Below are 15327 nucleotides of genomic sequence, written 5' to 3'. Positions count from 1 at the left end.
CTGTAATAACATCGCGTAAACTACCCAGGCTGACCGTGCCAGTTAGCGGAGGTGGACGGGCTCTTATTCAGTCGGGGTGTCCCAGGAGAATGGCAGACCAGACTTGATGGGCCGATTGGCCTTGTGGTTGGGAGCATTCACGAGAAAAGCCCATTCCCTCTGGGTTATCCGGGAGTGGCCAGAGCTACTCCCAATCCCACTGGGTGTGGAGAGCATGGCTTTGTGAGCCACGCAGCAGGTACCGGAGACCCCCCCCCACTCCGGTTCGATCCCTATTTCCGAGGCTGCCTGTGTGGAGTTTGCATGTTCTCCCTGGTTTCCTTCAACCTCCCAAAAATGTTCAGCTTGATTATCATATGCTCTAAGGTGCAGTGAGAGAGTTTGTTTTGCGAGCTGTTCATTTAGCCACCCTGTACAGAGTTATAGAGAGAGATCAGTTGCTACAGAGCCTAGGCAGCTTTAATTTAGTTGAGTGGGGCTCATTCAGGAGTCCGATAGCTGCAGGAAACAAACTGTCCTTGAATCTGGCGGTACGTGATCTCATGCTCGTGAATTTTCTTTCTGATGGGGTGGTGGGGGGGGGGTGTTGGGAGTGAAGAGAGTGGGATGAGTCTTTTAATAAGTTGGCTGCTTTTTCAAGGCAGTGGAAAGTTTTAGATAGAGTTGATGGAGGAGGTTGGTGGGCTAATGGGGGTGCATGATAAATTGCCCCTGAGTTGTGGGTGAGGGGGAGAATGTTGGGGGGGTGGTGATGGGGATTTGGGGAGAACGGAGGAGCTGGCAGTCAGTACGGTCTCTGCTGCATCTCCCTGGGACTCCATGGTTCAAGAATCACTCCGGAAACACTCAGCAGGCCAGGCAGCATCCATGGGGAGCAAACCTGGGCCATACCATCAGACCGGGCGCCTGAGACGCTCGCTGCTGCCTCAATTCTGTGAACAAAGTCTGTGCAGAGTGTGCACCCGGTCTCAAATACCGGCCATTTGTTCACTGCCTCTTTCGACATTGCTTCTGGAACTTTCCACGTGGACTGCTGCAGGTGGGGCCAAACAGCCAGTCGTGACGCAATCCTTACCGTGCCTGACGTAAAGTCTTTCAGTGGCTTGAGTTGCCTTTAAAGTCCTCGGCTTGCTACAGCGTCTCTCTCTGTTCGTGAATATTGTACAGGTCGTTGGTGAGACCGTGCTGAGTGCAGTTCTGGTCACCCAGATGTAGTGAAACACGGTAGGCTTCAGGCATTGTGATTGTAGAAATGCTGGTGGAACTCGGCTGGTCTTTTCGGCATCCACAGGAGACAAAGATCTATTGCCGACGTTTCAGGCCTGAGCCATTCTTCAAGGCAGAGCAGAAAATCTCAGAAAGTCTCAGAATCCAAACCACGAGGGAGGAATCCAGACCAACAAAAGGTGTTAGTTGGATGTGATCAGGGATGAGGTAGATTTTATCATGAGGGAGAAGAAGAGGGGGAATTTAATGAAAGCCAGAGAAGTCGATGTTAATACCATCCAGTTGAGGGGCCCAGTCAGAAGATGAGGTGTTGTTCCTCCGACATGTGGGAGGTCTCAGTCTAGCGGTGCATGAGACCACGGACAGACACGTCAGCAGGGGGACCGCCAGACTGAGACCACCCGTAAACTGGATTAGGAGCACTCATCTTCATGAGGTTCGTGGAGAGGAAGAGAGTTTGCGGGATGTTCTGAGCTGCGTTCACCAGCTTCCCCCCACCGACCACGAGCAGAGCAGTTCCCGTCCCACGCGGTGATGCATCCAGCGGGTTCGCTCTCGATGGAGCCCCTCTAGATATTGTCAAGGGATGGGGTGGTGGGGGGGGGAAACATGGTGGACTTAGTCTTCTGAGAAAGTGGGCATGCTGAGGCATCCTTGGGTCCATGTCCACTGCTCTCAGAAAGTGGCTATGCAAGTAGATGGGGTAGTCAAGAAGGGATGTGTGGTTTCATTGAAAGGGGTGGAGTAAAAGGCCATAAGATATAGGAGCAGAAATAGGCCATTCATCCCATTGAGTCTGCCATTCAATCATGAGCTGATCCATTTTCCCACTCAGCCCCTTGCCCGGCCTTTTCCCCATAACCTTTGATACCCTGGCCAATCTCTGACTTAAATACACCCAATGACCCGGCCTCCACAACCGCCTGTGGCAATAAATTTCACAGATTCACCTCCCTCTGGCTGTAGATATTCCTCCGCCTCTCTGTACTAAGCAGACGTTCTTCAATCCTGAAGTTGTGTCCTCTTGTCATAGACTTTTCCACTGTGTGAAACAACCTTTCTACATCTACTCTGTCAACGCCTTTCAACTTTCGATATGTTTCAATAAGATTCCCCCCTCATTCTCCTGAATCCAAATGAGTACAGGCCAAACGTTTCTCATATGATAGCCCTTTCATCCCCTGACCCCTAGGTCAGGTTGCAGCGATATAAAACCATGGTTGGGCTGCACGTGGAATACTGCATGCAGTTCTGGTCGCCCCATTACAGGAAGGATGTGGAGGCTTTTGGGGGAAAAAAAAGGACAGAAGAGGTTGACCAGAATGAAGTCTGGTCGAGTGGATGTGAAATGTGGGGAGAGATTGGACAAACTTGGGTTGCTCTCGCTGGAATGAAACAAAAAACTCTGCAAGAGGCTGTGATTGTAGTAAAAACCCTCCGAAATGCTGGAGGAACTCAGCCGGTCTTTTCAGCGTCCAGAAGAGACAAAGATACGTCGCTGACGTTTCGGGCCTGAGCCCCTCTTGGAAGAATGAACCAGAAGCAGGAAATGTCAGGAAGTCTCAGAATTCAGACAGTGTTGGCTAGGGGAGGAATCCAGGCCAGCAAAGGGTGTCCATTGGAAATGATAAGGGATGAGGTAGAATTTATCATGTCTGTACGAAAGGAGACAGGGAATGGAGAGAGAGAGTTGGGGGAAGGCGACAGGGGGAGAAATGGGGGTGGAGGGGGTTTTAACGAAAGCCAGAGAAGTCACTATTAATGCTAACTGGTTGGACGGTGCTCATTCAGAAGGTGAAGTGTTCCTTCCAATTTGCAGGCAGTCTCAGTCCGGCAGTGCACGAGACCACAGACAGACATGTCAGTGAGGGAAAGGGACGGGGAATTGAAATGGGCGGCCACTGGATCCACGCTACTGTGGTGGATGGAGCCAAGGAGCCCACTGTCTGCATCCAGTCTGTCCAACGTAGAGGAGACCACAGCGGGAGCACTGGGTGCAGTACACGACCCCTGCAGGTTCACAAGTGAAATGTGGCCTCACTTGGAAGGACTGTTTGGGGCCCCGAGTGGTGCTGAGGGAGGAGGTGTGGACACGGGGGAGGTCCTAAGGGGATGAATGGTGAGGAGGGAGGAGTGGATGAGGGAGTCACGGAGGGAGCGACAAGGGGATGGGGAGGAGGGAAATGAGGAGGGGGTCAGCGATGGGGAGAAAGAAAGGTTTGGGGAAATGGGGGGATTGGAGAGGAGGGTTACAGGGAGGAGAGGTTTATTGGGGTTAGGAGAGGAGAGGGATAGAGGAGATGGGTAATGAGGTAGAGGGAGGGGCAGGGTAGGAGGAGGCGTTTGTTGGAGAAGGACCTGTGCCTTTAGTCAAGATTGGAGTAAAAAAAGCAAGCAGGCGTCTGAATTAAAAGGGGAGGGGAGTAGAACAACAGACAAAAGGTGAGAATTGGATATGGATGGGACACAGGAGAGAGAAAAGGGGAGAATTGACTGGGGGGGAGAGGTGGCCCTGTGAATGCAGAAATGGAGGAAAAGAAAGGGATAGGTGGGAGAGGGAGGTAAATCTGTTGAATTTGTTGCCACAGGCGGTTGTGGAGGCCAGGTCATTGGGTGTATTTAAGGCAGAGATTGATAGGCTCTTGATTAGCCAGGGCTTCAAAGGCTACTGAGAGGGCAAATGGATCAGTTCATGATTAAATAGCAGGGCAGACTTGATGGGCTGAATGGCCAATTTCTGCTCCTATGTCTCATGGGCCAACCACAGGACCTGGAGGTTTGGGTGTGGACAACACCGCCACCTGCTGGCTGTGACTATATTACTTGTACCTCTCTTTGGTCAGTGTACAGGAACACTGACGGGAGGAATTGGGGACGGGGTTGGGAGGTGTGAAGCGAGTGTGACCGTGGTGGTGGGTTCTTTAACACTGCTTTCCCGTGATGGCAGGCAGTGCAGACAGAGCAGGTGGTGGGGAGATCGGTTTGCGTTGGAGGGGAGGGCTTCTGTGCTGTGCAACTGATGCTGTGATCCTGTGGAGTTGAGGAATCAGTAGCCCCTTTCACACGGCGTCCCACTAAATCAGCCGTTCGGTGTCCTAGGATAGGAATGGGGATTTGGGTTTTCACTTGACCATCAGAGGTTTGACCATGTCCACGTGGACGTTGTAGGCCACCTGTTCCACGTGGTTCCCATTTTCTTCTCACTAGAGTGGATTGGGCCACACGGTGGCCAGAGGTGGTTCCACTCCAGACGTAACTATGGACTTCTGTGCCAGGGCCATCATTTCTGCCTGGATAGCTCGTTTTGGTCTGCCAGCACACATCATGTCTGACAGGGGTGCCCAAGTCATGTCAAGCCTGTGGTCAGCAATGGCCACCCTGCTTGGAACCAAGTTGCACCACACAACTGCGTATCACCCGCAATCCAACGGACTAGTAGAAAGGTTCCCGGCCCTTATGGTGGGTCTGCAGGGACCTAACTGTGTTGACAGATTGCTGTGGGTACTCTTGGGCATGCAAATAGCACCTAAGGACGATATATGTACCTCATCACCAGAGCTAGTCTACGGCACACACCCCTGATGGTTCCAGGAGAGTCTGTATCAGACTCACGAGGACGTGAGGGGACGCCCGCAGCGGTTCTGAGCAAAAAGAAAACAGACTTTGGGGGTCCGCAACGGGATTGCTGGTTCGGGGGGGGAGGTCATATTGCGTCCCACTTGCCAGCAAGTGAACCGGCTCCCAAAATGGCGGACATGTGGAAAACACGGGAAATTGACCTGCGTCCAACACGGGGTTTTATCGGGGCCAGTGACGGCACTTCCCGTCCATGTCTATAAGCCCAGCAGGCAAGCCTGGAGGTGTCAGTCTTGCATTACACTCCATTAGCGTGTAGAGCGATTCCAATAACATGTTCACTGACGTCTAGATAGAATACTCCACCACACTATCTTACATGCTGTTGGCCCGATTCCAAGGCAGTTCTGAGGGAGGGGGATTAGGCGATGCCACCTTTGTTAGGGATCCTGGAGGGGGAGGAGTTACAGTATCGGGGGCGGGGCCAACCAGTACAATGACTGTAATACAGTGCTCCACTGAGGGGGAACTTCTTCACACAGAGAGTGGTGGGGGTGTGGAACGAGCTGAGGTAGTGAATGAAGAAGAATTTGGAATGGGAGGGGTAAGGAGGGCTATGGACTAGGTAAGATAGAATGGTTCGGCACCGACTAGAAGGGCCTGTTTCTGTGCCGTCATGCTCTACGGGAGAACGGTTCTATGACTGTGCCCTGTGATTTTTCAGCTGTTGTGTCTGCGTGGACTTGTGCAGGGTCCACCTGTGGCTCATGTGGGCCCAGGCAGTCTCTTTAGGTGTGACCCCTTTAAGAACTTCTCATCAGGTGCTGTGAGTGGGCGCCACCCATTCCTGACTCCCCGCCCACTCCACTGTGCCCCGGCTACCTGGCTTGCGGTGTGTGCCTTTGTTGCGGACTGGGAGATTAAAGGGGGGCTCCACACTGCTCTGCGGGCACAGGTGAGTTGTAACTGTGCACGCCCTGCAGGTAGGCTGTGATTGTGTGTGGGGGGTCCGATCATCTCTGACAATTGCCCTCGAGCTCTGGCACAGGAGGAGGGAGCTTTCCGCAGCAGGTGTTTTGAACCAAACTCTAGGCCCGTGACACAATAGGCCCTCCCAAACCTGTTGACACTTAAGTAAGCGAAGAACTGCTGGAGGAACTCAGTGGGGAGACAGGATGCATGGGTAAAAATGGCTTTGTCCACTCTCCTGCGCATCCGAGAGACTGGGCGCAGAGTGGGGAGATCGCACCTCGCCTCTGTCCACTGTGGATCTCCCAGTGGCCACCCATTTCAGTTCCCCAGCCCATTCCCTTGTCACACAATGTCAGGCTGGGACCACCCGCAAACTGTAGAGGACCATCACCTCATCTTCCGTCTGAACCCTCCAACCAGGTGGGATTAACATCGACTTCTCTGATTTATCACTCTTCCCCCCCCTCCCCATCTCTCCTTTCTGTTAGCTCTGTCTCTCTCTCTCTTCCCTTTCTCCCCCCCCCCTCCACTGCTCTGCATTCACCCTCCCTCTATCAATTCCCTCTCTCCATATTGAATTATCACCTTTTATCTCTTGGTCTGTCCTCCTCCCCCCACCCCCACCCCCGGCCGTTTTTAACTGGGCGCTGCGTGAAGGGCTCGCGTCCGAATCTTCGGTTACATATCTCTACCTCCGACCTATTGGATGCTGTGAGCCCTGCTGGGCCCCTCCAGCTTTTCTGCGTGTTTACTTTGTCCACTCGGAGCCCAGGCTCATTGCGGGAGGTTTGCTGAGCTACAGGTTTTAAATTCCACCTGCTTGTTAAATCCTTGCCACCTGCAGAGACTCATCTGTGGCTCGGCAGGTGGGGGGTGTGTGGAGTCAGAAAGAAACACAGGAACAAACCAGACAGAAATTCTATTGATTTAAAAAAAAAGAAATATTTAAATTTAGACGTACAGCGTGGTAACGGGCCCTTTCAGCCACGAGATTACACCCAATTAACCGACACCCCCGATATGTTTCTAACGGTGAGAGGAAACCCACACAGATACGATGATTCCCGCGGCCTCTGCAGCCGCTCGGACTCCCGTTTGATCCGCCGGCTGCCCAAGCTCCAGATCTGAACCTCTGACACCATCAGGGACCCTTTGGCCCCCAGGGCTCCTTCTAGCCCTCAGCACCCTCTTGAATCCTGGCTCTGATCCCCTACGAGCTGGTCTCCAGCAGCCCACAGCGCGCCGCACATGTGCATTGGGGAAATATCAGGGAAACGACACAGATATTTTGTGTCTGTCTTCAAGGAAGAAGACACAGTAGAAACCTCCCAGAAATGGCGAAGAGAAAATATCCTGGAATTTTAGTTAAATTTAGCATTTAGCAAATAAACCCCAGGGACCAGTGCCCAACACAGGAAGGGGTTGATGGACGCAGCAGTGGGGGATGTTCGAAGTTCTGATTGTTATCTTCCAAAGATTCCTAAGAGATAGAAGCAGAAGTAGGCCATTTGGCCCATCGAGTCTGCCCTGCCATTCCTTGATGAGCTGATCCCTTCTCCCACTCAGCCCCTCTCGCCGTAACCCTTGATACCCTGACCATTCAGATTCTAGAAGGATTCCCACCATTTGAGGGGAATCAATTTATTGCTGTCACGTGTTCCAAGATGCACAAGGATTATCATATGAGATGCATTTGACGGCTCTTGGCCTGGACTCATTGGCATTTAGGAGAATGAGGGGGGATCTCATTGAAATATTTTGAATGTTGAAAGGTGTGGACAGAGAAGATGGGGAAAGGATGTTTCCCCACGGTGAGAGAATCCAGCACAAGAGAGCACAACTTCAGGGTTGAAGGGCGTCCACTTGGATCAGAGATGTGAGAAATGCCTTCGGCCAGGGGGTGGTGAATTTGTGGAATTTGTTCCCACAGGTCATTGGGTGTATTTAAGGCAGAGATTGATAGGTTCGTGATTAGCCGGACATCAAAGGTTATGGGGTGAAGGCTGGGCAGTTGAACTGTGGGTAAATGGATCAGCTCATGATTAAATGGTGGACTGGAGTCCTTGGACTGGACTCCTTGAAGTTCAGAAGAATGGGGGGGTGGTCTCATCGAAGTATTTTACATGTTGAAAGGTCTGGTGCGACAGACTACATAGATATGTTTTTGGGAGATAAATTGGGAAAGGTTTGTTGGAGTAGGTCAGATACAAACACTTTAAAACAGATCTTATTTGAAATACTGGAGCTCTGCCTCATGCTAATCATATTGGCTCCACAACTTTTGCAAGAGCTTTGAAGAGTGGGCACGAGACTTCATTAATGGATTGTTGTTTACAAAAAGGCAACAGATGAAAGAGCTTGTCAGAATTTCTTCTGTCTGGAGCTGTTCTAGAAAGGTCATGTGGTTTGGCAAGCAGAGAGAATCAAATAGGCTTTCTCTCAGAGAGAGAGAGACAGTGTTACAACCAGCAATAGCAGTTGGGACTGGAACAGGACAAGCTGGAAAGCTTGTGGAAACTCCATTTGGAAGACGGGTTGTGAGTGCTTAGTTCAACCTGGTCAAAGCCCTTTTGGTTCATGCAAGAGGAGAGGACTGGCTGTCTAATGTTTCACTTGGAATAAGAGAAACATAAAAGAACTCGGTGGCGACCTGAAAGAAAGAGGTTATCATCTGGAGAACCCTGAGGGGGGCAAGTTTCGTCAGCAAGACACTGAAGTGGCTGATGGAAGTACGTTAGTTGTGGATGTCCTAGAACAACAAATCGCTCTCTGAAAACCTTCCTGAGTGGTAACCATTTACCTTTCAAGCACCAAAGCCTGGTGAACTTTATACATGTAAAATCTGTGCACAGTATAAGAATTGCCTGCAACCAGTGAACTTGGAGGAATGAGAAGTGAGATTGGACTGTGAATCAAAGAACTTTTCTGAACTAACACACATATTACACACACGTGCGCTTAGAATTAGAAGGGGGTTAAGTTAGGTTAAGTAAGTTAGTGATAAGTTAAAGTTTGATTCTGTTTTCATGTTTAAAGATAATTAAAAGCAACTTTTGTTTGAGTAACCATTTGTCATGGTTATTGCTGCTGGGTTTTGGGTCCTCTGGGCTCGTAACACTGGCCAGAGTCAATGTAGCAAAGTTGTTTCCCATGGGAATCTTGGACAAGAGGGCACAACTTCAGGATTGAAGGGCGTCCATTTAAAACAGGGATGCGGAGGAATTTCTTTAGCCAGAGAGTGGTGAACCTCTAGAATTTACTATCACGGGTGGCTGTGGAGGCTGGGTGTATTTAGCAGAGATTGATCAGTATCTGAAGAGTTAGGGTATCAAAGGTTGTGGGGAGAAGGCTGGGGAGTGGGGCTGAGTGGGAGAATGGATAAACGTGATGGAATGGTGGAGCGGACTTGATGGGCTGAATGGCCTAGTTCTGATTCTATATCTTGTGGACTGCAGGCTGGGAAATAGCTTCTTCCCACAGGCTGTGAAATTGGTGAACAGTGCCCTTGGGTCCTAAAAATGAAACTGAGTAAATTATTGCTGAATATTTTACAATATATTCATTTTATATGTTTATATATATATGTAATTACAATGTGCCGTGTGACAAATGTTGTGTGTATCAGTGTTTGTGTGTGTATGCATGTCTCTGTGTGTGTGTCTGTGTCGTGTGCATGTCTGTGTGTGTTTCTGTTTGGGGTGTTTGTGTCTATATTCGTGTGCGTGCGCGAGCTGTGGTCCAGGAGATGTTGCTTCGTTGTGTTGTAGTTGTACAGTCAGAAGATAATGAACTCGAAGTTGGACAGGTTGGGGCTTTTATCCCTCAAGCTTATTTGGCTGAGAGCGATTGGAACCGTATAGTGATTTATACAGTCCTGTGGGGTTCGGATAAGGTGAATGGTTACTGAGCTCAGGGTAGGCAAGTTTAAAATGAGAAGGCATGGTTTTAAGATTATGGACTGTGGAAGTGAAACACGAAGGTCCGTAGACTCCGTGGTTGAAGTAAAAACACACAAAGCTGGAGGAAGTCAGCAGGTCAAACAGTGTCCTTTATAAAGCAAAGAACCAATGTCTCAGGCTTCAGTCCTTCATCAAGGTACAGGAAAATGTTGGCAGATGTCTGAACAAAAGAGTGTGGGGGGGGTCGCAGAGGCAGGAGGTGATAAACTGGAGATGGGAGGGAGGGGACAGCAGAGATCAGGGGGAGGAATGATGGCTGGGTGAAGGGAGGGAGGGGAACTGGAAAGGGGGACGGGGAGTGCAGGTCAGCAGAAAATGGAGAAGTTGATGTTAATGCCATCTGGCTGGAGAGTGCCCAGACGGAAAATCAGGTGTTATTCCTCCAATTTGCGGGTGGTCTTGGTGGGACAGTAGATAAGACCATGGACAGACATGTGAGTGAGGGAATGTGACACAGAATGGAAAGGTTGGCTGCTCTTACTGTCGCGGACAGAGCAAAGGTGCTCTGTGAAGCGATCGCCCAATCTACGCAGAGAAGGTCACAAAGGGAGCACCAGACGCAGTAAATCAGTCCTGTGGATACACAGGTGAAGTGATGCTTCACTTGAAAGCCCTGTTTAGGGCTCTGGATCGTGGTGAGGGGGGAGGTATGGGCGCAAGGGTGACACCTCCTGTGGCCATAGGGGAAGGTGCCGGGGTGGGGAGGAGTGAGTGCATGAGGGAGTCACGGAGGGAGCGGACCCTACTGGAGGTAGAGAGGGGAGGATCCTGTGGTAAGTGCTGGAAATTCTGGCGGATGATGTGTTGGATGTGGAGGCTGGTGGGGTGGTAGGTGAGGATGAGGGAGATTCTATGTTTGTTGCGTCTGGGGGCAGAGGGGGCCAGGGCAGATGAATGGGAAATGGAGGAGATGTGGGTGAGGGCTGAGTTGATGGTGGTGGAGGGGAAGCCACGTTTATGGAAGAAGGCAGACATTTTGGAAGATCTGGACTGGAAGACCTCATCTTGGCAACAGATATGGCAGAGATGGAGAAATTGAGAGAAGAGGATAGAATCCTTCCAGAGGACAGGGTGAGAGGAGGTGTAGTCAAAGTAGTCATGGAAGTTGGAGGGTTTGAAAGATATGTCATATAACCATAAAACCATATATCCACTTACAGCACAGAACAAGCCAGTTCGGCCCTACTAGTCCATGCCATAGCAAATCCCCACCCTCCTAGTCCCACTGACCAGCACCCGGTCCATACCCCTCTAGTCCCCTCCTATCCATGTAACGATCCAGTCTTTCCTTAAATGTAACCAATGATCCCGCCTTGACCACGTCTGCCGGAAGCTCATTCCACATCCCCACCACCCTCTGCGTAAAGAAATTTCCCCTCATGTTCCCCTTATAATTTTCCCCCTTCAATCTTAAACCATGCCCTCTAGTTTGAATCTCCCCCTTTCTTAATTGAAAAAGCCTATCCACATTTACTCTGTCTGTCCCTTTTAAAATCTTAAACACCTCTATCAAGTCCCCCCTCAATCTTCTACGCTCCAGAGAAAAAAGCCCCAGTCTGCACCACCTTTCCCTGTAACTCAGACCCTGAAATCCTGTCAACATTCTCGTGAACCTTCTCTGCACTCTCTCTATTTTGTTTATATCTTTCCTATAATTTGGTGACCAGAACTGTACACAGTACTCCAAATTTGGCCTCACCAATGCCTTGTACAATTTCATCATAACCTCCCTACCTTTGAATTCAATACTCCGATTTATGAAGGCCAACATTCCAAATGCCCTCTTCACCACACCATCTACCTGAGTATCAGCCTTGAGGGTACTATTTACCATAACTCCTAAATCCCTTTGTTGCTCTGCACTCCTCAATTGTCAACCATTCAATGTATATGACCTATTTAAATTTGCCTTTCCAAAATGCAGCACCTCACACTTATCTGTATTAAATTCCATCAGCCATTTCTCAGCCCACACCTCCAGCCTTCCTAAATCACCTTTTAATTTACGGTAATCTACCTCACTTTCCACAACACCACCAATCTTTGTGTCATCCGCAAACTTGCTTATCCAATTCTCCACCCCTACATCCAGATCGTTAATATATATAACAAACAATAGTGGACCCAGGACCGAACCCTGAGGAACTCCACTAGTCACCGGCCTCCAATTGGACAAACAATTTTCTACCACTACTCTCTGACACCTCCCATCCAACCACTGCTGAATCCATTTCACTACCTCTTTATTTATACCTAATGCCTCCACCTTTTTTCCTAACCTCCTGTGGGGAACTTTGTCAAAACCTTTACTAAAGTCTAAATAGACAACATCCACAGCTTTCCCTTCATCAACCTTTTTTGTAACCCCCTCGAAGAACTCAATCAGGTTTGTCAAGCATGATCTACCCCTGACAAAACCATGCTGATTACTCCCTATCAATCCCTGTACCTCCAAAAATTTGTAAATAGCATCCCTCAGAACACTTTCCATCAACTTACCCACCACAGACGTCAGACTTACAGGCCTATAATTCCCAGGTTTGCATTTGGACCCTTTCTTAAATAGAGGAACCACATGCGCCACCCTCCAATCCTTTGGCACCACCCCCGTGGCCAGTGACATCCTAAATATCTCCGTTAATGGCCCCACTAACTGTCCACTAGCCTCCCTGAGTGTCCTAGGGAATATTTTGTCCGGTCCGGGAGATTTATCCAACTTTATCTTTTTTAACACATCCATCACTACCTCCTCGGTTATCCTTATATGCTTCATGACCTCCCCACTATTTTTCTTTACTTCAACTGGTCCAACATTTTTTTCCCTAGTGAGTACCGAGGCAAAGAAATCATTCAAACTTTCCCCCATTTCCTCAGACTTCTCACTCAGCCTACCCTCGCTATCTACAAGGGGTCCAATTTTATCCCTCACTAATCTTTTACCTTTAATGTACTTATAGAAACCCTTTGGATTTATTTTTGCTCTGTCTGCCAAAGCCTCTTCGTGCCTCTTTTTGGCCTTTCTAATTTCTTTCTTAAGATTCCTTCTACATTCCTTGTAGTCCTCATTCAAACTCTCAGCTCCCTGCTCTTTATACCTCTTGTACACCTCCCTTTTCCTCCTAACCAAATTTCCAATATTCCTCGAAAACCAAGCCTCCCTATGACTTCCAGCCTTTCCTTTGATCCAGACTGGGACATAACTACTCTGTACCCACAAAATTTTTTGAATATCCTCCATTTTTCATTAGCATCCTTACCTGAAAATATCCTGTCCCACTCAATACTCCCCAAATCCCTTCTTATTCCTTCGAAATTTGCTCTTTTCCAATCCAGAACCTCAACTTTAGGCCTCTCCTTGCTCTTCCTTAAAACTACCCTAAAACTAACAGAATTTTATGATCACTAGACCCAATTGGTTCTCCAACATTAATGTCCGCTACCTGACCTAGCTCGTTCCTTAACAGGAGATCCAGTATTATACCATCCCGAGTCGGTTCTTCTACTAATTGATTTAGAAAACAATCCTGAACACATTTAACGAACTCCAGCCCATCCAGCCCTCTAACCGTATGGGTATCCCAATCAATGTGTGGGAAGTTAAAATCTCCCATGATCACTACCTTATGATTCTCACACATATACGTTATCTCCCTACAAATTTGTTTCTCTAATTCCCTTGGCCTATTTGGTGGTCTGTAATACACCCCTATTAGCACCCTCTTGCCTCCTCCACCCCTCAATTCCACCCAAACAGCCTCACTGGTCGATCCCTCCATACCATCCAGTAATGTCCTCCCTAACAAGCAGAGCAACTCCTCCCCCTTTTTTACCCCCTGATCTATCACATCTAAAACAAATGTATCCTGGAATATTAAGTTGCCAGTCCTGCCCCTCCTGTAGCCAGGTCTCACTAATTGCCACAATATCGTGACTCCAAGTATCTATCCATGCCCTCAGCTCATCTACCTTGGAAAGCTTGTCTCCCAAGATGGAGACAAAGATTCAGGAATGGTAGAGTGTTGTCGGAGTTGGACCTGGTGAGTTTGAGATCGTGGTGGAAGTTGGCCATGAAGTGGATGAAGTTCGCAAGCTCGTTGCAGGTGCAAGAGGCTGCCCCGATGTAGTCCTCAATATACCAGAGGAAGAGTTGAGGGGTCTTCCCTGTGTTGGCTTGCAGCATGGATTGCCCCACAAAGCCCACAAATAGGCAGGCATAGCTGGGACACAGGCGGGGATCCATGACTAAATTGTATGTGTGTGTATTAGTGAGTGTGTGTGTGTGTGTGTGTGTGTGTGTGTGTGTGTGTGTGTGTGTGTGTGTGTGTGTGTGTGTGTGTGTGTGTGTAAATGTTTTTGTATGTGTGCGTGCGTGCGTGTCTTTCTATGAGTATGTGTGAGAGAGGGGATTGAGGGAGAGGGAGGGGGGGAGAGAGAGAGAGAGGGAAGGGAGATAGAAGGAGCAGAGAGGGAGAAAGAGAGGAGGGGGGAGAGAGAGAGAGAGAGGATTGAATTCTGGTTCCAGGTGACAACTGTTGATAAGGACACTTTTATAATCTGGAAACCCCTTCGGCTCTTATCACATCTCCTTCCCCATCCTACATAACATTCGAGTGGAGGAGCAAGAGAGTGACCTCTTGACGAGTGATTTAGATTGGGGAGGTGCTGTTGGGGGCAGGAAGCTGAAGTTGATCAGCTCCCGCCCCGACAGAATCTCGGAGAAGGAAGTAACTGAACGGTTGTTGCTTCACAGTTTTGTGGCCTGACCCTGGAAAACCCTTTCCCTCAGCTGGCCGCATCCTTCTGCCCGAGAGGACCCTAGATGCTGCGGCAGCTGGAAGGGAGGGTGACTTGAGCCGTCGCTCGACTGCGTGGCGAGGAGCTGGCATTAAGGTTTGTGGCCACACGGTATCGTGGGAGCTTGTTTGACGGAGTCAGTGGAGGGGAGGGGGTGTGGATGGAGGGGTCATCCCTACTGGCCAACAGACCTGCCTCTCCTTCCCCAGCTCATGTGATGGAACAGGCCCTTTGGCCCATCCTATTTCCACTGAGAGGTGGCGAGACCCATTTGGACCCTGACCTTCCAAACCTTTCCAGTCCAAATTCCCTTTGGAACGTTGTAATTGTACCCACTTCTGGCAGCTCGTTCCCGATATGGACCCTCCACCCTCACGGCCCCGCTTACCAGCATTTTTGTGGGATCTTGCTATTCCAAGAGGGTGACTGAATGAATGACTACAGCTTCACTGAGGGGCCACTCCTCTTTCCCCAGAGGCCAACGGACTCTGCAGTAGATTAAACCTCTGTGTGTGCAATTCAGGTCATGCATCCCTTTGTATGAGATTTTCCCGTTCTCCCCTTACTCACACACCACCCCTGGTCCAGCAGCTTGGGTTGATGCTGGAATTGTTAAGAGGACCCTCAGTTTCCCCCCTCCTTGGTGCTTGTGGTGGGGGGGGGTGTGTCTCCGGGTTTAAAACCATGCTGATGGTGAAGGACCAGCGGTAGGTTTACAGGTAGGGATGGTGAGTGTGACCAGAAGGGAAACTTGCAGGTGGTGGTGTTCCCCTGAAACCAATGCTTGGGTGGGGGTGGA

General features: G+C 49.6%; 1 protein-coding gene across 10 annotated transcripts in view; it reads left to right on the top strand.

Moving 5' to 3' along the window:
• Positions 1 to 15327, top strand: part of LOC138739667 (arf-GAP with Rho-GAP domain, ANK repeat and PH domain-containing protein 1-like) — a 200240-nt gene that overhangs the window by 60108 nt on the left and 124805 nt on the right. Inside the window, exon 2 of one of the 10 annotated variants that reach the window (XM_069892195.1) lies at positions 14485 to 14624. The exons of 8 other annotated variants lie outside the window; for them this stretch is intronic. The gene's annotated coding sequence lies outside the window, so the exon portion shown is untranslated. The remainder of the gene's footprint in view (positions 1 to 14484; positions 14625 to 15327) is intronic. One more of the 10 variants, XM_069892196.1, reaches the window with a different exon arrangement.

This window comes from Narcine bancroftii, chromosome 7 (genome assembly GCF_036971445.1).
Source record: "Narcine bancroftii isolate sNarBan1 chromosome 7, sNarBan1.hap1, whole genome shotgun sequence".
Lineage (NCBI taxonomy): Eukaryota > Metazoa > Chordata > Chondrichthyes > Torpediniformes > Narcinidae > Narcine > Narcine bancroftii.
This window is presented reverse-complemented; position numbering and strand designations above follow the sequence as displayed.